General features: G+C 31.6%; 1 pseudogene across 1 annotated transcript; it reads right to left on the bottom strand.

The window, feature by feature from the left end:
- Nucleotides 1-340: 340 nt before the first annotated feature.
- On the bottom strand, nucleotides 341-12,438 carry LOC111316872 (T-complex protein 1 subunit gamma-like; annotated as a pseudogene). Its single transcript, XR_016333064.1, has 13 exons — nucleotides 12,277-12,438; nucleotides 12,115-12,176; nucleotides 11,868-11,940; nucleotides 11,624-11,691; nucleotides 11,445-11,511; nucleotides 4,236-4,304; nucleotides 4,076-4,147; nucleotides 3,879-3,952; nucleotides 2,459-3,121; nucleotides 2,232-2,357; nucleotides 1,969-2,058; nucleotides 1,809-1,883; nucleotides 341-546 (listed from the first exon to the last, which is right to left on the bottom strand). The product of XR_016333064.1 is annotated as a T-complex protein 1 subunit gamma-like (transcript).
- Nucleotides 12,439-24,919: the final 12,481 nt, after the last annotated feature.

Here is a 24,919-nt window from a genome sequence, read left to right as displayed (position 1 = left end):
AGTTCTACTTCTTCTTGGATAATGAATAAAAATTACTTATCCAAAAAACCAAGGTTCGACAGTATGTAATTGTTGGTTGGTAGCAATTCTACTGCTTCTTGGATAATGAATAAAAATTACTTATCCAAAAAAAACAAGGCAACAATGTATATATAAAACTTTGCTACATAAAAAAAGCAGTTGATCAAACACTTAACCTGATAACACAGTTTAAACTCAACTCCAACAAAAATCTACAGTTTCAAAACAACAGAAAACACAACGCTCAACAAAATTCCCTAACAGCCAAACAAAACAAACCACCATTTCTATCAAATAATTTCACTGCAGAGTCAGTTTACCTGGTCCACTATCTTCAATCAAGTAGAATTTGCTCACCATCAGCATCTGCTGTGTCTCAACCTTAGGTTTCAATGAAGCTTGGCCAGCTCCAGAAGCCTGCTTCTTCTTAATCCCACTTACAATGTCATAAATCCATAGAAGCATTCAAGCGGCTTCTATGGCTGTCTTAAAATTTTGAGCCTTGACATTGTATGCATCCCAAATCTAACACATTTTTAATAATTCATTCACAAATGATCGATCAACTTATGCATCCCAAATCTAACACATTTTTAATAATTCATTCACAAATGATCAATCAACTTCAAGTTACTACTTACTAGACACCAGAACACTTTAATTAACCATTAAGCCAAAATCACAAATACTTGGAGAAGCATTTACATTTTTTATTACTGAACTATGCACCCACGTAAGTAAACACAAAGGAACATGATGATGCATCAGATATCCAAATTAAGTAGATGTTTCCATCATCTCTCACCCAAATGCTTCAGGGGGCATTAGAATGAATTTATATCCAGAAAATTGCAAAAATCAGATTCTCTATCCTTTTTTCTCTAACTAATTAAAAAGAGAATGAATTACATTTATGATCCTCGAACTTTCACACCTAAATGTTAATCATTGCAATTTTCATCTAATACCTTAATTAAAAGTGTAGTAATATTTATGCCTTGCAATCCAAGAGATGTTAATGACGGTGGAATTGTAGATTCATGGCAAATCGGATGACATACAGATGTCATTAAAATCTAAAACAATAAAGTTTTTTTCTTTCATTATTTTTCATTCTCTCTCTCTTTTTATATATTAAAAAAAGTAAAACCACTTGTCAAAATTCTTTTGACTCACAGGCATCCAACTTTCCTTTACATACAAAACCATAGCCATAGCAGTTGCAGTTATAAAACTCTCTTGAAACCCAACTCAGAGTGCAGCAACATGCATTTGCTTTCTCAAACTTAGAAGTAGAATCACCTTTTCTCTCATCTCCTTTATCCCTTTACAATCCCATCTTCATACACTAACTTACAGCTCACATTCCGACACCATCACACTCTCCCAACTCATCTTTCAGCCTTAAATTCCTTACAAATCCTGTTCCGGCAACTTGCCTCAAGGTCTTCGTAAAAAGAGAGATGGAGGGTTTTGCAGACGTGGAATTTTTTGAACAAATAGATCAAAATTTAGAATGATAGACCAAAATGAGTGATTTTCTTTCCTTGTTTATAAAAAAATCACTTTTGTCCTCAAATGGGTTGTAGATGTCTTACATGGCTCAGAAGTGGACAATCTCATCCACCTTATTAACATCTTGAAAGATAGGACATAATTATTAAACATAATCAGAGTTTACGATAAAAATTGCAACTATGAAAAGCTCAGGTAGAAAAGTGAAATTCTGGTAGTTTGAGTACCAACAGTGTACTCTACTTAAAGAAAAAGTACAAATGTCATGATACCTTTCGCTCATTCAAGTCAGCAATGGCACCAGTGTTCCCATCTATGCCAACCCATGCATTTTCACCATTTGCATGCTACAAGCACAATTTGAGAAAATAGAAACTGAAGGTGTAAGGGTATCTTCAAAAGTGTATAACTGCACTCTAGAAATATTCATACCTTTCCTTGCAGAGCAGTCATGGTCTGAATTATGTTAACCCCACAATTCTGCGTCAAAGTATGTGGTATGGCTTCAAAAGCAAATGGTGACTGTTACAAAACAAGTGAATATAAAGTCACTAACAACTAAAAAAACTTCAGGAAATTACCAAAAGTATATCTCTAAAAAGGTTGGTAAGTGTATATTCAATATCAAGAAAGGTTAGCATTCATAATCATATAACTCTAGACTCATCAAAGTTATGCATTAATGCATCAAACACCTTTTCTGTGCCTTCAACAGATGAACTCTTCTGCTTCAAAGTGGCAGAAATGGTTAACTCTGTAGCACCACCACCAGGAACAAGTTTTGGATTCTTGATTATGTTTCTTGCAATAGACATGGCATCCTGTTAATTGAAACTAACTTCAGAACTTCAAGAAGAAAAAGGAAATGAGCTTCAGAACTTAATTCCATTAACAGACGGAAGTAGCACATTAAATCACTTACCTGCAAGTTTCTTTCCACCACATTCAGGAGATCCTTGCTAGCACCCCTTAGGAGAACCGTACAAGCTTTTGGATCTTTGCAATCAATAATAAATGCAAAGAACTCATCCCCAATTTTTTTAACCTCAAATAGCCCAGCTCCAGTACCAACATCAGATTCCTGCAATTCATCAGGATGATTCACAACAACAGCTCCGGAAGCCTTTGCAATTCTGTTGTTGTCTTTCTCACCCTCCTAATTGCACTGACACCAGCCTTACTCAGATAATGGCATGCCAAATCACTAAGTCCTTTTTCTGTAATCACCAAGTCTGGTTTGAATTTCAGAATCTGCATGCAAAGGTTCTCAATGTATTTATTCTTCTTCCATTCTCAACAGAATTTCCCAATCTTCTTCCTTATGCAACTCAGCATTTGTTTGGTTCTCCCCTTTCTTATGCTCAAGTGGACAATCAAGAAGAATAATATGTGGGTTGACGATCTTTCTTTTCACTTTTCCAGGTGTAACTACATCTTTATTGATCATCACTCCCTTGAGGACCTTAGACTCTTCCAACTGGCTACCAGGCACTTTCTCTATTTTAATGTACTTTTTAATATCAACTTCTCGCAGACCTTGGCCAAGGTCAACTCCAACTGTTGTAGTTGCATCAATTGCCAAATCCTGGAAGTTAAACAATTAAGTAGCTATACAAATAAAAACATAAAAAAAAAAAAATTATTTTTAACACTTCTATTTTAATAAAACCAAATGATTATGAAAGAAATGAAAGTGCCATGTACAGAATACAAATCACTACTAAAGAGAATTTCTGAGCTACGTCCAGCAAAACTGAAGAAAAGATAAAGAAACACAGTGACCTGAAGAATATCAATTTTCACTTATGCAGATGTGATTTATACAGATGTGATATGTCAAAAAACCATCACACAAGCTAGCCTGTGCACCTTGTCTTCGTAGGTATATCGTTTCAAGAATATGGCGCTCTGGTAGATTAGCCTCATAATCAAACAGTTTCAATCACTAGATCCATAGTATCAAATTTATGTTAAATCTGATAACAGACATACAAATCAAAACTAAATAAAAAGGGGGAAAATGAAAGAAAAGACAAGTAAAAACAAGGGAAGCCTAAGTAGAAGGGTAAACCAAATGGAATCCATGTAACTATGGTTAATATATTTCTGGTTTCAAATGTTCCATGATTCCTTCCGTAACAAACATATATGTTTCAATTGTTTTATATTTCATGCTAACAAACTTAATGTTAATATTTGGAAAGGAACCATTTCTCTATTCACATTCGAATATAAGCAAACTGGTAAAAGATGTTTCATATGTCAATTCGATGGTCTATGACATAAGATTCTATAATCAAAATGAGTATAAAAACAGCCCTATAACAAAGAAGACAACTCACAGCAATCGGATCTCCAAATTGGCTAGTGAACTTTGTCCCTATACAGCTCTTCACAAGTCTCAACATTGTTGAACCTGCCATTCAAATCCACATGTTACAATATGAGCATGCCAAATATATTAAAGATTCAAATGGCAACAATACAAAGGGATAAAAGATTAAAACATTGTTAAGAAAAAGTGTCCAGAAAAACATACGGTCTTTTACATCAATGGGCATTGCAATCTTGTCAAGCACAGCAATAGCGTCCTCCAAAGCCTTACTGTATGCTGCAAATGAAAGGGCTCTTCATCAAATGTTAAGTTATGATTCAAAAGCGGAGGTTAAGAATCTAGCAGTACTTCCAAGTTACATTACCTCGACAAATTACTGTAGGATGGTAAGTTTTGTCAATAAAGGCTTCTGCAACATGAAGCATCTCACCAGCTACTTCCAATAAACACCAAATATAATACTAAAAGCAATGTATCTTAACATGTCAATTATATCATGACAAAGGCAAAAAAAAGGGATAACTGCATGAACACAGAGCAATCTCAATGATATTGCAACCACATTTTAAAGGTCAGATTCCAACTGTGAAGCTAATCTCATTAAAAATTCATTTAGTTTCTTAAAATATATCCATACTCAGAAACATGTTATAGATAATGTTATGAGCTACAGTAAATAAAACCAATTGGGTCATTTAGTGTTAAAAAATGACAGTTTCAGTTAACAGTTTTTGTACTGGAAATGACAGCTGTGCTGAAACGGTTACAAATTTATTAAAACGATGTATTGACAGGAGGGAGAAATGAAAAATAAACACAACAGATTCCTAAAACTTTTCTCTCTCTTTTGTCTCTTTCTTCCCTTCTTCTCTTTTCTACTATCTTCTTATTTTTCCTTCTAGCATTTTCTTCTCCAGAAGCGATTCCAGCTGATAATGCAGTGTTGAAACGTCAGCTACTAGTTCGAGTTGCACCATTGGTATCAAAGCTCACAGTCTTGACAATGGCAGACAGTACAACCACCAGGTTACAAAGGGAGATGGGTCAGTTACAAAAAGAGCTTGAAAAAGTGAAGACCAAGTTGGATATCTCGACTAAAGAGCTTCACTCTAAGATCGGTAACCTGGGAGATGAAATGCGCAGCATGTTTGAGAAAATCATGAATCAGAGGAATGGTTCACCTAAAGGAGTGGAGATGGGTGAACCAACAACCATCGTTTCTTCTGATATCAAGCAGAAATCCATCAATGGAGGCTCAAAGGAGAACATGGGGGTCTAACCTGTTGAGGCAACTTCCATGCATAGAATCCAGACCAAATATCCTAAGATAGAGTGTCCAAGATTTGATGGTGATGACTTTCGAGGATGGATGCTGAAAATGAAGCAATTTTTTGAAGTTGATCAAACAAGGGAGGAAGATAAGGGGAGCACACTGATGATGCATCTGGAAGGTCGAGCTCTACAGTGGCATCAACGTTTTATGAGGAACCATAGGAGTCACCAAGAGGTAAATTGGGCTCAATACATCATTGAGATGAGATCTCAATTTGCTACGAATGAATATTTTGATCCTATGCTTGAGATTGTAGTTTAAAACAAACTTATATGGTAGAAGCTTACTATGAAGGATTTGGAAGTTTGTTGAACAAGTTGCAGATTTCAGATGAAAATGCCCTTAGGGGGCTTTTGGTACACAGAATCTTGGATTTCGTGAGAAAGTGTGATATCCGAGAAAGTGCGATACCTAGAGTTTTCTTCCATTTTCAGGGCATCTCATATTCAGATTCATTCATTTGGTTAAGGGAAATCCACATATATTAATTCTTGAATAATTATCATAATCTTCTTGACATATATGATGGCTCACTAACAAATATGATGGCAACTTTTTATTAGCTTTTATTAATAATAAATATCCAAACAACAAATGATGCCTTCATAGCAAAAGAAGATAAATATTTTACTTGATTGCTGTTTTTATTTATAAAATATCATCAATAAAAAAATATTGAGGATTATTTAAGGCGTTTTTGGTTTGGAAACACCTTAAATAAACTCTTATTTTTTTAAAGGCCCTTTTAAAATGTATCAATAGACTATTTAGGCTTTTTTGAAAAAAAAAAGGCCTTAAATAATGCCCTTTAAAAAATATAAAGGGATTATTTGAGGCGTTTTTGGTCCAAAAACATCTTAAATAATCCCATTTAAAAATCCCCTTTAAAATGTATCAATGGATTATTTAAAGCGTTTTTGGTCCAGAAATGCCTTAAATAATCCCTTAGAATTTTTTAAAGAGCATTATTTAAAGTGTTTAATAATACCCTTCAGTTTTTTGGACCATATTATTTAAGACATTTTTTACTAAAAACGTCTTAAATAATTCCTTTCATTACTTATAAGATTTAAGAGATAAAGTATAAAAAAACCGAAGTAGCTCAATCGGTTAAAGTATATGGCTATTACCCATAAGGTCGTAAGTTCGACCCCTTCCTCTAGCGCTTTAATGTTTTATGAAAGGGATTATTTAAGGCATTTTTTGTCAAAAACACCTTAAATAATTCCATTCAAGACCAAAAATGCCTTAAATAATTCATTTCATTGCTTATAAGATTTAAGATATAAAATTTAGAAAAATTGCAGCAGCTCAATTGGTTAAAACATATGGCTATTAACTATAAGGCTGTTGGTTCGACCCTTCCCTCTAGCCTTTTTTTGTTTTTAGGAGGGATTACTTATAAGATTTTTTTAAGAGATTATTTAAGGCGTTTTTAACCAAAAACACCTTAAATAATCCCAAAAAAAAATTAACAGGATTATTTAAGGCGTTTTTGAACAAAAAACACCTTAAATAATCTAAAAAAAAATTAACAAGATTATTTAAAGCGTTTTTTGTGCCAAATGCCATTAATTGCAATATAAAAAAAAATTTTTAGCAACAAAAATCTACAACTGATTTGCAATCACTTCCAAGCATGCTTTTCAAAATGGTAACGACTATTTTATAATTTTTTATTCAGATCAAATTTGGAAATAACGCAACTTTCCACCGCAGAATCCTAGAATACCACAGGAAGAGGTGGGTTTCTGGTTCCGAGACTTTTGGTACTAATGGGAATCTATCACTTTCCCTCGAAATCAGATTACCTTGAACCAAACATTGGAATCAAACACCCAACAATAAGATTCTGAGGGGAAATGTATGGATTCCTCCTAGCCAAACGCCCTCTTAGCATTTTTTTTGGGTAACTTAAAACCAAAAACTTCAAAGCCAATTCGCATGTTTTACCCAAAATAATTAACCCAAGCCTAAAGTTTAGCAAAATAGATGTAATCCCTCATTTACAATATTCCTAAAAAACCATTCATACCTTATAAGAACCTACCTACAACCCCACCTCACCAAAACACAAGTCCTACCCCTTCTAGATCCAACTTGCCCCCACTTTTACTAACTCTTAAATCCTCTTACTCAAAACCAATACACAAAGAATATAGTACCTCTCAATTCATACAAGCCTGCAAACACTAAACCAAAACCTATTTTGGTAAAAAATAATAGTACCAAGATACCAAATAAGGAGGAAAAAGATGAAAGGAAGAAAAAAAGGCTCTGTATGTGGTGCGGTGTTAAATTTGTTGCAGGTCACAGATGTGCTGGGTCCCAATTGTATCATATGTTAACCAATGAGGGAGATGGTAAGTTTAATGAAGTAGAAGAGTTTTGTGACTATGAAGAAACACTAGATGATGCTAGGGTAAATGAGAATGGTGAACAGAATATGCATGTCATTTCTTTGCATGCTTTGATTGGAGTTGAAAGACATCAGACTATGAGATTGCAGGGTAGGATCAAGAATCAATTAATAGCTATGCTAGTGGATTTTGCTAGCACCAACAACTTCTTGAGTTACTCATTAGTCAAAAAGTTGGCGCGTAAAACTTCCACTGTTGGTGGATAGAGTGTCACTATAGCTAATGGAAGTAGGCTAGTAGCTAGAAATGTGTGTAAGGGGCTAGTTTGGGAAACCCAGGTTTGGTGCAACAGACTGTTTTTTTGGTGTTACCTATGATGGGTTATGATGTCGTGCTAGGAATACAATGGCTTCAAACATTGGGCCCAATATTGTGGGACTTTGCTTTGCTTACAATGCAATTTGCAATGGATAATACTTGGTATACTCTTCAAGGAATTAAGGTAGGCCAAGTACAGTTGGTTTCAAGCAAACAAGCAACCAAGCTGAGACTGACCGGACAAAGTGGTGGACTGATGCTACTTGCTGGGATAGGCACTTTTGAAGTTCATACTGAAGCTAGTCAGATCAGTACCAAGACTGAATTGCCTCAGGATTTAAGAATACTTTTAAGCAAATACTCACAAGTTTTTGAAAATCCTATAGTCTTACCTCCCCAAAGGCCACAAGATCATTAAATTCTTTTACAATATAAGACACAGACCATAAAGATTCGACCTTATAGGTACCCTATGGTTCAAAAGAATAAAATAGAGAATATGGTGGCTGAGATGAAAAAGGCAAGAATTACTTGAGAGTAATAGTTCTTTTGCCTCTCTAGTGTTTATAGTAAAGAAAAAGGATAGTTCTTGGCACCTTTGTTTTGATTACAAATAGTTGAACAAAATTACCTTGAAGGATAAGTTCCCTATACCTTTGGCAAAAGTGTTAATGGACGAGTTAGCTCATGCTTGTTGGTTTTCCAAATTGGATTTAAGGTCTGGTTATCACCAAATAAGAATGAATCCTGCTGATACCCACAAAACTACATTTTGCACTCACTAAGGGCATTATGAGTTCTTCGTAATGCCTTTTGGTTTAACGAATGCACCTTCCACATTCCAAAGTTTGATGAATAGCTTTTTCAAACCCTTCCTTAGGAAGTTTATTTTGGTGTTTTTTTATGATATCTTGGTCTATTCATCCAACTGGAGTGATTATTTATTACATTTGCAGCAAGTATTTGAAGTACTAGTCTCCAATCAGTTGTCTGTCAAGTTCTCTAAGTGCAATTTTGGAGCTTCAAAGATTGAGTATTTTGGTCACCTTATCAGAAAAGGAGTTGAGATGGACAGCAAGAAAGTTGAGTGTGTAAAGGAATGGGCTGTGCCTAAGAATATCAAGGAGTTGAGGGGATTTTTAGGTTTAACTAGTTATTATAGGCAATTCATTAGGGGATATGGTACTATTGCTAAGCCTTTACTGACTTATTAAAGAAGAATGCATTCAACTAGAGTGACACAGCAACTCCAGCCTTTGAAAAGCTCAAACAAGCTATCACCACAGCCCCTGTCTTAGCTCTACCAGATTTTGCTTTTATCTTTGTAGTTGAGTCAGATGCTTCAAATTGTGGCATTGGTGCCATATTGAGCCAAAAAGGCAGACCAATTGCCTATTTCAACAAGACTTTATCTCCCAAGCATCAACACTATCTGTCTATGAAAGGGAAATGCTAGGTATATTATCAGCTGTCAAGAAGTGGAGTTCATATTTGATTGGAAGACATTTCCAAATCAAAACAGATCACCAAAGTCTTAAGTTTTTACTTGATCAAATGACTAACAATCCAACTCAACAGCTATGGGTAAGAATGATGATGGGGTTTGATTATGAACTGGTCTACAGACAAGGGGCTATTAATTCGGCTGCTGATGCTCTTTCCAAAAATCCTTCAGTTATGCTGCATGCTATCTCCATGATAAACAATGATCTTACGTCCAAGATTAAGCATTCTTGGCTGCAAGACGCAACTTTAGTACATTTGTTGCATAAAATTAAGAACAACCCAGATCAACCTTCAAAATATACTTGGCAAGCTGGTCAACTAAAGAGGAAAGGAAAACTTGTGGTAGGAGCAAATGCTAAGTTAAGACAAGAGCTATTGAAGTATTTCCACAGTTCAGTGGAAGAAGGCCACTCTGGGGTGGAGGTTACAATGAGAAGTATCACCAGTGCACTATATTGGAGGGGAATAAAAAAAATTAGTAAGGCAGTTTATTAGAGAATGTGCCACCTGTCAACAATACAAGCATAAGAATATTGCCTATCCTGGACTTCTACAGCCCTTACCAATACCAGATAAAATTTGGTCTAATGTGTCTATGGATTTCATACAAGGTCTTCCAAAATCATTAGTGATCATGGTGGTTGTGGATAGATTGAGCAAGTATGCTCACTTCATTACTCTAACTCATCCTTTTACTGCTGTCACAGTAGCTCAAGCTTATTTAGATAACATGTATAAGCTACATGGTGTACCTGAGACAATTGTATTAGACAGAGATAAGGTCTTCACAAGCATATTCTGGAAGGAGCTGTTTAAACTACTTGGAACAGAGCTGAAGATGTCCACAACTTACCGCCCTCAGAAGGATGGCCAATCCATGGTGGTTAATCAATGCTTAGAGACGTACCTAAGGTGTATTGCAGGAGAACAACCTAAGAAGTGGTCTTGATGGATTCCATTGGCCGAATGATGGTATAACATCAGTTATCACTTCTCCATTCTACCCACACCATATGCAGTGGTTTATGGACAGCTTGCACCAGTCCATAGACCATATTTACCTAGAGACTCTAGAGTTGAAACAGTGGATAGAAGTCTTCAGGGTAGGGAGGCCACCATTAAACTATTAAGGTTTCATTTGGAGAAAGCAAGAAACAAGATGAAGCAACAGGCTGATAAACACAGGATTGATAGGCAATTGGAGGTTAATGATTTTGTTTATGTGAAGATGCAACCTTACAGACAAAAATCTATTGCTAACAGATTATGCTCTAAACTAGCCACTAAATATTTTGGTCCTTATAAGGTATTGGAGAGGATATGGGTGGTACCTTACAAACTGGAATTGCCTGCTGAAGCTAAAATACATCCTGTTTTTCATGTATCCCAACTAAAGAAACATGTTGGGAAGGTGCCAACACAATCCAATCTTCCATTGATTGATGATGAAGGTGTAATAGCAAAGGAACCAGTGGCTGTTTTAGACAGGAGATTAGAGAAGAGGAAAGGGAAGGCAGTGACAGAAGGGTTAGTACAGTGGAGTAATTGCTTTCCTGAAGATGCAACTTGAGAATGTTTATATGATCCGCAAAACAGGTTTTCGTCTTTCAATCCTTGAGGACAAGGATTCTTTTAAGGGGAGAGGGTATACGTTATAAGCTACAGTAAATAAAACCAATTGGGTCATTTAGTGTTAAAAAATGACAGTTTCTGTTAATTGTTTTTGCACTGGAAATGACAGCTGTGCTGAAACAGTTACAAATTTATTAAAATGATGTATTGACAAGAGGGAGAAATGACAAATACACACAACAGATTCCTAAAACTTTTCCCTCTCTTTTGTCTCTTTCTTCCCTTCTTCTCTTTTCTACTATCTTCTTATTTTTCCTTTGTATCATTTTCTTCTCCAGAAGCAATTCCACTTGATACTGCAGTGTTGAACGTCAACTACTAGTTCGAGTTGCACCAGATAACAATAGCATTGAAATATAAACTAGTGCATGCAAAGAATATCCAACATAGCACATAAATGACATCTTGCTGTGTAAAGGCATACCAAGAACATTGACAGATGTTCCATCTCCAACTTCTTCATCTTGCATATGGCTCAATTCAATCATTGACTGCAATGGCCTACCAAGACGATAAGAAAGAACGAAAATAAGACAAATAAGGGGAAAAACGCAATCACATTTTGAAGCAAAAGAAACAGAGAAGCGTGGGGGAATATCATGCCTTCGCAGCTGGATGTGCAAGTTCTTACTCATGTAGAAAGGCATTTCCATCATTAATAACAAAAATACCTGGTAGAAACGAAAGCAATACAATGAACTTTTTGCTTGATCAAGAAGAGTACCTTTAAAGGGTAAAAAAAATGTTTGCGGAATCCAAAAACAATGGAAATGGAAAAAGGAACTAGGATATAGGCGTAGCAAACATAACACTGAAAAATGCAAATTAAAGGGCTAAAAAGGGTTACCTCCAGCAGCATCAAGGAGCATTTTCAACATGGATCGAGGACCCAACGTTGTTCGAACGATATCAGCAACAGCCTAAAAAGTTATTTTGGTCAATGAACATTGACAGAACTCAGAAACAAAAATTGGGTTTACATTTTAACAAAAAAATAAATAAATAAACAGCTTAATCGGCGACATGATTTCAGATTAAAACGAAGTAAGCAGAAAGAAGATGAAGAAAAAAAAAAAGGGAATGAAGGAAATCACCTTGGAGGCTTCGATATTAGCATGGTTAACCTTGGTCCCAGACTCCCGTTTCAATGAATCCTCTGAATATTTCAATGATTTTTTAGGTACAATTTGAATCTACAAAAAAATAAAAAAAAAAACTATTTGAAATTTAAATGCATTAAAAGAAAAGAAACTTACTTAGAACGAGAACAGGGGCGTGCATGATTTAATGATTTTGTTTTCCGTTAAAATTTATAACTGTTGAAACAAACCAAACCGCAAAACTTCTCTGCTTTCTTTCCACTTTCTAATTTCTACTGTAAAACCCTACTACCCTCTGCCTCCCCTTTTTCTCGTTTTTCTTTTGTATGGAGCTGTTCTTGGTCTGGGCTCCTTTTTCGGTCGACAGGCCCAACTGCATTTTCTCTTTGCTTAACGTTTACGATTTTTGTTTTTATGTGGTAAATCTCACAATGCAACTTTTATTTATTTGTGTTTCATATATTTATTTTTTGGAGAATTTTTTTCGCTTGTACTATTATCTTATATAAACATATAAAAATCAAAATTTTTTATAAAAATATATCCAATGTAAATGGTTTATGTTATTGATAAATGCATTTTCTTAAAAAATATCATGTATTCTTTAATGAATATGTTTTATTTTATTTGATATGTTTTTAATTTAAAAAATAACTTAAAAAACTAAATTAACTATATTTATTTTATATTATTTACCTCAAATCATTCTCATAAAATTCATATGAAAAGTATTAAAATTTCGATTGCCATTATTATAAATAAAATAGTTTTATTACTCTATTTCAATTATAAATATTCAACTCATATATTTTTTTATTAAAAATATTTTTTTTTTTCAATTTTTTAAAAATATAACTTATTGACTCCACTTTTTTAGCTATATATGTATATATGTTTAATAAATTGATTTTAAAATGATTAATAGATGATTAAATCAATTAAAATTTATTTTGATATATCAAATCAAATTAATTTTACTATCATTATTACACGAACTTTAAAATCTTTCTTTTCATTTCTTTCAAATACAGATGATTTCTCTTAAGCATATTGAATACATATTATATTTTATTATTTTAATTATAAAGCATAAATCTTATATCTTATATAAATATATAAAAGTTAAAACATTTATGTTTTGACGTGTTGAATGTTTTGGACAAGTGCAGGTATTTTCTAATCAATAAATTTGATTTGATTTCAATTAAAATTTCAATTTCATTTACTTTAATTTTAAAGTCAAAATCTATTTTATTATTAATTCTCTAACTTAAATCATGCTCAAATTTTATTAGTAGTACTTTTGGAAAAAGAAATAAAATAAATGTGATTAACTCTCATTCATTTAAAAAATAATATTAAGATAAAGTTTTGCTACGACTTATTGACCACTTCTAAGCATAAATTACTCTAATTCGATATTGCTATTACCTTAATTTGATTTGATTCTTAATAATAATATAATCTTTAAGCAATTAACCATTAAAAATTTTAGAATTATTCTCCATAATTATTTCCAATCTCCCATATATATAAGAACGGTGTTGTGGAATTCTACGATGCATTAGGACAAAGTTTTGTTTTTGCATACCTATGCTCCATAATTTTTCTTAAGAACGCAACTAACTAGATCGTTTTTCCTTTTTCTTTTTTATTTTTTCTTTTGTGTTGTTACATATAGATTTGTAACTTTGTGTAGTTGTAAAAAATTTGCAAAGTGGTTTTGTTGCTGTTAGGTTTCATATTTTTGCATTCTTCTTGGATATAATTTTTTTTTTTTGTATTAATACATTTCATTACACCAAATAATATTAGTGGAACAATTATTCTTTTTAATAAGTCTATTTCTTTGAAAAGTTTCACTCTTGAAAATGATTTGACATATTTTTATATTTAAAAAATTATTCAACTTAAATTAATTTATTTATTCCTTTTTAAATATTCAATATTTTTACCTTTTACCTTTATTTTGACTACTACAAAATTACCTTTATTTTACTTTTTATCCTAACAAGCACCAACTTGTTATCCTTAAATATTCCCATACTTTAATATATGGATCAGTTATTTCATAAGTAAAAAAGGCTTAACATTTACCAATCTTTAAGCATTATTAATGTTTTTGTCTTATCAATACATTAACTAGGAATAATTTAGGTACTTGGCTTTGAAGCATAATGATCTCATAATTATAACTATTTATAATTCCTTTGTAAAGCCATTATGTTCTATGAGAGGGCTTCATCTAATTAGCTCATTAATAACTCTTTATCAACATATCTAATTAGCACATTAATAACTCTTTATTTTTATACTTATTGATGAAAGAAAGCTTTTTTAATTACTAAACATAGTGATTGGTGTGACGACATGTGAGCCAAGGCACCCGACTACCAAATTGAGGAATGGAAAAAAAATAAGCGAAGAGCCAAAAAACATTTTTGATAAAATAAAAGAAAAAAAGTCACCACCAATCTTTTTTAAGGTGTGACTGGTCACTTAAAAATTTTATCCTTTTAATAAAACATTTAAAACGGGTTTAAAGTTTTATAAAAGAACAATTTATGGTTTGTGAAAATAAGAGTTGAGTTCAATAGCCAATTACGTGTGGAGAAGGATTAGCACCCTCACAACCCTCGTCGAAGACGATACTAATTGATTGCATGTTGTCCTTAGGTTTTAGTAAAAATGATTACATTTTAGTGTTTAGATATTAATTCAGTTTCTTTCATGCATTTTATTTTAAAAATTGAATTTTTTTCCTTTGAAAGCAAATCAATTTTTATTTTTTTAAAGCAAAACATTTTTATTTTTTTGGATCAAAACATCTTAAGTATAAAGATATTTTTCTCACTCTCTTATATTTAGCTAAGATTTCAAAAATATCATTAACTTAAAGATTTTTAAATTTTCTCATAAAACTGAGATGATATCTCACATAAATGATAACCATTAAGTGCCATTTATATTTAGGCCAGATCTTGAAGGCTATTTTTAATTGAGATGTCATTTTATTCAAAAATATTTTTCTTTGAAAACTTATTTTGAAAAACTATACATGAACATAATAACAATGATAAATGCAAAATGGTTAAACATGAATGATAAGATATTAATGCATGGTAATTTAAGAATGCATGTAACAATAGAGTAAAATGAGATGTAAATGTACGAATGGGTCAAAGTTTGGTTTTAGGGTTTGGGAAATTAGTTCAGGTTTTTAGGGTTTTGGATAAGTTTAGGGTTTGGTTTAAGGTTAGATTTAGGGTTTGGGTTTGAGTTTAAGGTTTAGGTTTTAGAGTTTGGTTTTGGGTTTAGGACTAGTTTGGGGTTTAAGTTAGGATTTAAGATTTGGTTTAAGGTTTAGGGTTTAGGTTAGGGTTTAGAATTTGGTTTAATGTTTGGAGTTTAAGGTTTAAGTTTTTGAGTTTAGATTTAAGGTTAGGGTTTAAGTTTGGGGTTTAAGGTTTGGTTTAGGATTTTGAATTTAGGGTTTAGCATTTATGTTTAAGTGTAGGATTAGGATTTGGAGTTTAGGGTTTGGTTTTAAAGTTTAGGGTTAGGGTTTAGGATTTGGTTTAATGGTTTAGGATTTTATGAAAAGTGCACGTGACAAAAATAAAGAATGAGAATGCCATTAGTAAAAATATAAATATTGATGCATGGGTGTAATGTGACAAAAATTACCAAAATGCCATTAATAAAAATGCAAACTTTAATGCATGGATCATGTATGAAAATAAACATGTTAAAAAACTAAGGCATATTTACAAATATATTGCAAATTTAACATGCATGTAACAATAAGGTAAAAATGGATTAAAAACCAAAAGTTTTAAAAATTTAAAAACATGTTCCACCATTTTTTTCTTTTGTTTTGAAAGTCATACAAGCAAACTAAAATCACCAAAAAGTTTACTAATCTAGAATTTAATCATGGAAAATTTAATCAAACACATTGAAAATTTGAAGAACCATGCAAGAAAACAAACATTTAAAGAAGAATCAAGCACAATTTGGCTATGATGTAAATAATAAAGGTTCAACCAAAGCATGAGAAGCTTGGTCGAACACTCCTATAGCTTATCCCAATCATGCATTTCATTTTACTTAGCTCAATCATATATTAAACATCAAAATAATCATTATATGAAGGCATCCAAATCATGAACAAAATTTTATTAAACATGTAATGAACTAAATAGTAGAGAAACCATGGAACCAACATGTATAGCCAAACAACACATAAAAACCACTAAACTAGCTAACATTTATGCTCTAAACATATGAAAAAACATTCAAATCATTCATCAACATTATTAGAAGCAAGAAAACAACCAAAATGGCCAATAAGAAGTTTGGCCATGAAAAATGGGAACTTGACTGAACCTCCCAAAGCTAACAATGGTGGATTGTCATTTTTTTTTTTGTTGCTTAATCTTTCTAGTTCCAATCTAAACTATTATCTAGTTGGATGAAATTTTGACCCAAGCTTGGATTCAAAGAGAAAAATAACTATGAATTTCTAAAAAAAAAAATTAAAGGTTAAATGCTGTGAAAAATAAGATGAATGTTATGAAATGCTTATGAAAATGCAAAGGAAAAAAAGGATAGAAGAATTATACCTCCTCTAAGCTCACCAAAATTTTTTTTCACTTTTTTTTCCTTATCCTAGTTGCCTCTTCCTCCAACCATTAATTCCCAACCCTTTTCATGAGAAAAAAATATCTCTCTCTTCATGTATGTAAGCCTTTTAATTAAAATTTCATCTAATGATCATTTTTTCTCCTTTGTTTTCTTTGCAAAGAGCCAACTTTTACTATTGGGTCTAGCCCTCTAAGATCATATCATGGTCAAGGATGTTCACAATCAGAGGTTGCATTTTTTATACTACTAAAATCAAATGAAAAGACCAATTTACCTTTCATGGAAAAGTTTTCTATTTCTAAGCAATTTTCTTGGAAAAATATGATCTTTTTCATTTTTATGATTTTAAAAGCACTAAAAATCCTCAAATAATATGAAATTATGATATGAAAGTTTTTGTAAAAATTCGACCTCAAAAAAGTCAAATTACAAAATTACCTTAAACGAGTATTTTGATAATTTTACACCTTTAAGGTGCAACAAGGTTTTTAATGCATCAAAAATCATAAAATAATTTTAAAACATGATCTATGACATTTCACAAAAAAACGAATCTCGAGAAGATCAAATTATGAAAATATCCTTATGAGTATTTTAGTAATTTTTACCTTTTAAGGTACGATCAAGATTTTCAATATTTCAAAAATCATCTAATAATATCAAATCATGATCTGGAGCTTTTCACGAAATACTGACCTTAGGAAGGTCAATTTACAAAAATACCTTTAAAGGCATTTTAGTAATTTCATATCTCTCAAGGTGCGATTAGGGAATGCACCAAAAACCATTAAATAATGTTTAATCTTAATTTAAAAGTTTTCACGAAAATCTAACTTCGAGAAGGTCAAATTATGAAAATATTCCTTAAGGGCATTTTGATACTTTTATCATTCTCAAAGTGCAATCAAGTTTTTAGTGCATTAAAATAATAAATCTTAATTTCAAGTGTTATTAGTCCCATTTGATTCCAAATTTTGAAAAATTGACCCAAGTTCAATCCAATTTAATTGATTTTGATTAAGTTTGACATTGTATGATTAGGTTTGACCAAGTTTGACCAAGGGGCATTTTAGTCAAATTGATCCCTATTTTGATTTTAAAAATTGTCAAAAGTAAAGAAATATTGGATTTGAATCGAATTGAATTCGAAGAGCTTCACAATTGGCCAAATTATACCCAGACAAAATTAAACGTTTACAGTTGCCTCTTGTTGCATATTTTTAAGAATAAAAAATAATGCAAAGACCAAAAATATCAATTATCTTAGACTAAGGGGCTTTGCTTGTGTGCTGTTCATTTGTTTTTTGTTTTGTTTATTTTAAAAAGATCATTTCGAAAGGGCTCATATAAACATAGGTAGGGAATTTTTTAAATTTCAATTTTGAAAAGAAACTCTTATAAACATAGGTAGAGAACTTTAAAATCTCATTTAGAAAAAGCTCATATAAACATAAGTAACGAACTTTAAAAATCTCACACTAAAAAAGGTTCCTATAAACATAGACAAGGAACTCTAAAAAATCTTATGTTGAAAAAAACTCTTATAAATATAGGCAGAGAACATTAAAAATCTCATATTGAAAAAGGCTCTTATAAACATAGCTAGGGAACTTTAAAAATCTTAATTCTTAAAAAGACTCATATAAATATAGGTAAAGAACTTTAAATATCTCACATTGAAAAAGACTCCTATAAATATAGATAGAAATCTTTAAAATCTTGCATTGAAAAAGCTCTTATAAACATAAGTAGGGAACTTTAAAAATTTCATTTGGAAAAGGCTCCTATAAATATAGGTAAGGAACTTAAAAATCTCATGTTGAAATAGGCTCTTATAAACATGGGCAGGAAACTTTAAAAATCTCATATAGGAAAAAAACATAGGTTGAGTTTGAGACTTTAAAAAGGATTTTTTATTTTTTAAGGATTGTGTCTTCTCTTTGGGTTTTTCTTGGAATGTGTTCACTTTTCTAGAATCAAATTCATGCAATGTATGTAATGGATGCAAGGCATACAGTGTTTGTCATTCAAACAATTTTGTCAATATCACGTGCTTGTATTTAAGAAGACAAAGATTTCATGGCTATAGTTATTTTCAAATTTACAATTCTAAATAAGTCATCAACAATCAAATCATATTCATCTGATCAAAGTCTTTTCCTTAACTCAAACATTCTTTTTTTTTTTCTTTTTACTAATCATTTTGCCTTAATCTTTTTAATAGCTAACTGTTAAACTTTGCCCAAAAGCGTCATCATCCACCATTTATCATCATTATTTTTCCATTTCTTGGTTTTCTTCATTTTTCAGTTCATTCACTCCTTCTTTCACTCATCATTCATCATTTCATCCTTCATTATTTTCATTTTTCACTATTTAGTTTATCATCCATTTCATTCATTCATTCATTCATTTTTTTTTATTTTCCATTTTTTTCATTCATTTCATCATTTCATTCTTTTTTTGAAATTTTAAATTATTTTTTGTGACCCTGTTTATTTATCTTCATTATCCTAAAGCCTTTTTTGAGCATGCTTTAAGTTTAGTAATAAGAATTATCAATCATTACCAATAATATTATGTCAAATGCAACATCGTTTTTAATCAATGGATTGGATAAAAAATATTTGAACCAGGAAAGCAAAGGATATTCATTGCAATTTTAGTTAACTGGTTCACAAGTTGTTTGGAAAAAGGAACAATGAATGTACCATTTAGAATAAGAGAAAAGTGAGCAAATGAGAATGGTATCAAGGATTAATTTTCAAATTTTCCAATATTGAACACTAGGATGGATCTTGATTGTTTACACTTGATTCCTTTTTTGAAAATCCTACCTCATTAATAGTTTTGATTAATGTTGATTCATCGAACTATACTTATACCCCTTGATCTGATAATGAAGATATTTTCCACTTTTTAATGTTACTACTTCCATATCATTGTCTTCAAGTTTATGGCCTAATCATTTCTTTAATTTCCTTTTTATACCTAAATTGATTTTTTCAGTTTTCAACTCAATTATTTCTCATTATGACCCAAATTGCCTTTTTTTTTTGGATTTACAACCTAGATCCTTTTTTTTCTTCTTTTTTTTTATTTTTTAAACAAAATATTTCTTAACAGCATTCGAGTTTACAAGTTTTGGTAGTTTGTCTCCATCCATTTTTGTCAGAATTAGTGCTTCACTAGAGAATGCTTTTTTGATTTCATATGGACCTTCCTAATTAGGTGTCCATTTTCCTCTACTATCATACTAATTAGATAATATTCTTTTCAAAATTAACTCTCTTTTATGAAAGCATTTGAGCTATATATTCTTATCATATGCCTTTATCATTCTTTTATGATACATCTAGCCATGATTGAGTGTTGCAAGTCTCTTTTCTTCAATCAAATTTAATTGTTCAAAGCGATTATGGACCCATTTTGCTTTTTCTAATTGTACTTTGATTAAAACCCTTAGAGAAGAAATTTTCACTTCAATCAACAAAACCACTTCCATTCCATATGCTAGAGAAAAAAAGTTATCTTTATAGAAGTGCAGACTGATGTTCTATATGCAAGCAAAGTATGTCTCATTCTAATCTTTATAAGTTTTAATCATCTTTTCTAATATTTTCTTAATATTTGTGTTAGTGACCTCCACTACACCATTCATCTTAAGATGGTAAATCGTTAAGTTATGGTGGCTTATCTTGAATTAAGTGCACACTTTTTTCATCATCTTATTATTCAAATTGTTGGCATTGCTAGTAATGATTCTCTTGAGTAACCTATACTAATAAATTATTTATTTCTTTATGAATCTGCATATAATTAATCGGGTTATGTTGTCATAGGATGCTATTTCTACCTACTTTATAAAATAATCAATTGCCACAAAAATGAATCAATGCCCATTTAAAGCTTTTGGGGTAATGGTTCCAATCACATCCATTTTCCATATAAAAAAAATGCCATGAAAGAGTTAGGACATGTAATGGTGCTAGAGGAGCATGGATCTTATCTATGCAAATCTGGCACTTATGACATCTTTGCATGGTTAATACAATCACTCTCCAATGTCAACCAATAATATCCTACCCTCATTTCTTGTTTCACCATCATGTGGCCATTCGTATACATCCTACATATTCTGTCATGCACATCTTCGAGTTTTTTTTTTTTTTTACTTTTGTAGCATTTACGTATCTCAACAATATCTAGTCCCAGTTTTTCTTATACAAAATTGTCTCATCAAGAACAAATCCTATTACCAACCTTTTTAGAATTCTTTTATCATTATCTGATGCATGCTTAGGATAATTATGATGTTTTAAGTATTGCATAATATCATGATATCAGGGCTAGCCATCAACTTTTTTTTCTACACTTGCACAATATGCCAAAAATTCAACAATATGTATCTTGATAGGTTGAATTTTGACATTTACATTCAATTTGAACATTGTTGACAATGTGGCTTGAGAATTAGCTATTTGATTTTTTTTCTCGAGGCACATGTTGAAACTGGATGTTATCAAACTCTTCTATTAACCAAGCAATATACCTTTGATATAACACTAACTTTTGGTTTCTATTTTTAATCACTTTTCAATTGATAATTCACCAATCTTGAATCCTTAAAGACTTTCAAAAATTTGATCTTTTTATCTAAAGTCATCTATAAACCCAAGATGCAAACCTCATATTCTTTATGTTATTAGTGTAGTAAAAAAATAATCTCGTAGTGTTGGGGAAATATTCTCCATCTAGGGATATCAATATGGCTCTTATGTTGTACCCTAAAGCATTCAACTTCTTATGAAAGAATATTTCTTATGTAGTCAACCTAGATTCTTCCTTTGTTATTGATAGAATAGCCATCAGATTTTCATCCGAAAATTTAAATTTCATCAATTTGCAATCATTAATAGCTAAATTAGCAAGGAAATTAGCTATTGCACTTCTTTAATAGCTTTTTGAGCCACTATTTAATATCATATTCAAAGAGCATGACTTGCCACCTTACTATTTTTCTTGACAAAAATGGTTTTTTTAATATTCACTTGAGAGGATCCAGTTTAAATACCAGCCAAGATGTGTGACAGAGCATATACTATCTAAGTTAATGAATGGTCCAGATAAAAGTACAACACATCTTCTCAAGTTATGAATACTTGACTTTATTATCAGTGAATTTTTTACTCAAATAATAGATAGTCTATTTTTTTTACTAGTTTTATCTCTCTATCCCAACACACATCTCATGAAAGCATCATTCACAGTTAAGTATAAAATCAAAGATTTTTTATCGCAAAGGGCACCAATACCGATGAATTCATTATATATTCTTTGATTCTATCAATGGCATACTAGCATTTTTCATTTCATTTTCCCATGTCATGTTTTTTCAACAACTTAAAAATCGGGTCACATTTTATTATAAGCTGAGATATGAATTGGGCAATATAATTCAACCTTCTTAAGAAATTTCTTACCTTTTATTATATCTGTGAGGAAGCCAACTTCATCATTGCTTGAATCTTGTCAATATCTACCTCAATTCCTCTTTTACTGACTATGAATCCTAGCAATTTTCTTGATTTCACCCTAAACATGCACTTTGCCAGATTCAACTTAAGTTGATACTTGTGTAGCTTTTCAAAAAGCTTTTAAAGGTTTTCTACATGATTTTTACCTTTTAGAGACTTTGCAATCATATCATCAACATACATCTCAATCTTTTTGTACATCATATCATTGAACAAGGTAACCATGCTCTCAAATAGGCAGCACTAGCATTCTTTAATCTAAATGGCATGACCTTATAACAACATGTCCCCTATATTGTCACGAATATGGTTTTTTTTATGCCATCTTAATCTAATTATAATCGAAAACCCATCCATGAAGGATAATATCGAATGTTTTACGATGTTGTCAACTAAGATGTTAATATATGACAATGAAAAATTATCTTTAGGGCTAGCCTTATTCAAATCCCTACAATTCATAAACATTCTCACATTTCCATCCTTTTTTAGCACTAAGACTATATTGGCAACCCGCTCAGGATATTTGGCCACTACTAGAAAGCCAATGTCAAACTATTTCTTGACATTCTCTTTGATTTTCAATAATATCTCTAATTTCATACTCTTTAACTTCTGTTGTACTGGTTTAAAAATCGAGACCAATAGCAACTTATGCTTTACAATATTTATGTCGAGCCTTGGATATCATGGTATGACCATGCAAATATATCCATATACTCTTAGAATAAATCTTCTAATCTAAGCCATTCTTTTTATGTAAAAGAGGTACCCACATTGACTTTTTTTTTATTCTTATTATTTCCCAAATTGATCATATGATGAACTTTTGATGGGGCTTTATTGTTTTCCCCTATTGTTTTGCCAATCTTATCAAATTTGGAGGCAAAATATAGTATTCTAAATTTTCATCATCACGCTCATTAATTTGGACAAAATTCTCAAAATCGAACCCGGAGCAATTATCATAACCATTCATGATGATCAATATTAAAAACCTAAAAATTATTAAGATTATATAAATATAGCTAGATATTTGGCCAAGAACAAAAGTTATATTGGCATGAATAAAAGAATGTCGAAAAGAAAAGAAGGGAAGGGATAATATTATGTGATAAAAAATGCATTGCATTTGACATTTTATTGATGATGCTGAAAAATAAGCCTATACAAACTATTCACATGCCCTTAGGCAGAGGCACTTAGATTTTGGTTTAAGGATAACAAAAGTAAACAAATTGATTTCTAGATTCCACTATTGAAAGGAAACAAAAAAGATCTTTTCTTCCATTATCATTACTTCATTTGTTTCTTTGATCTTTAAATTTATCTTTAAGAATGCCACCTCTATCTCATCTGTTGGCACTCTTACCTCTGATACTTTGAGGTAAACATATCATTTAAAATGAAAAGTATCATAATGGAATGGAAACACCATTTTATTCCCATATGATTAATGACCCTTGAAGTGGGCCATTCTTTTCTCTCTATTTTCTTGTATAACTTTTTTTTTTATCAATAATTGTTGGTTGGTATGCTAAATTGAATCTTTCTTATTCTTTATAAACTTTGGTGCTTTTTTCATCCCTTACAGTGCCAGGCTCAAGACCTAAACTAAGTTACCATCATTTTCCTAACATTTGCTTAGCCATTGTTTTAGTAGTCTTAAATAGGTGAAGGATAGGCATGGTTGATCCTTCTCTCAGATACAAGTGTTAACAACTTCAAAGGCATGAAAAGAGCATGAAAAGAGCATTCAAGTGCTTTTTCTATAGCTTTCACATAAAGGGTTATTAGGGTTTTGGCAACTAACAGGTCTTTCTCTCCATCAACTTACATTTACTTTCCATTAATCACAAACTTTACCTTCTGATGCAAAGATAATGATATAGCCCCAGTGTTATGGATCCATAGTCTTTCCAGTAGACAACTGTAGGATGTTGAAATATCTATGACTTAAAATTCAACATTGAAGATACAATGACTCATCTTTAGTAAAATCTTTATATCCCTAATCATTTTTCTTCTCAACCCATTAAAGGCTCTGACCATCATGTGGCTATTTTTTATGTAGAAAGGATCGATCAATAACTTTGCCAAAATAGCCATTGGCATAACAGTAATGGATAATCCATTATCAATTAGCATATTTGTTATGGCATGACTTTTACACTTCACTGTGATATACAAGGCCTTCATGCTTCCTTGCCCTCCCAATAGAATTTCATTATCATTGAACATAATGAAATTTAGGGCCACTATACTTTTCACCAAATGTTCTACCTTCTCAGTGAAAATGTTATGGTTTACATAAGCCTAATTCAGCACCTTTAGTAATGCATTCCTGTGAGGTTTAGAGTTTAGTAATAACGATAAAAGCAAGATTTTTACTAGCATTTTATTGAACTGATACACTATACTGTATTCACTATACCTGATAATCTTTAGGAATTCATACGCCTTTTTTTTTGTTACTGGTCTTTTGTATTATACTACTGGGTTCATTGCAACAAAAACTCTTTCTTCATTCTTATTCCCCTTTACTTCTTTTATTTTTTTTTCTTGCTTGCTCTAATATCTCAAAGGCATAACATCAACCACTCTGGGTCATTCAT

The sequence above is a fragment of the Durio zibethinus genome, chromosome 24 (assembly GCF_047325235.1).
Source record: "Durio zibethinus cultivar Kanyao isolate XHJ-2024 chromosome 24, ASM4732523v1, whole genome shotgun sequence".
NCBI classification, from domain to species: Eukaryota; Viridiplantae; Streptophyta; class Magnoliopsida; order Malvales; family Malvaceae; genus Durio; species Durio zibethinus.
This window is presented reverse-complemented; position numbering and strand designations above follow the sequence as displayed.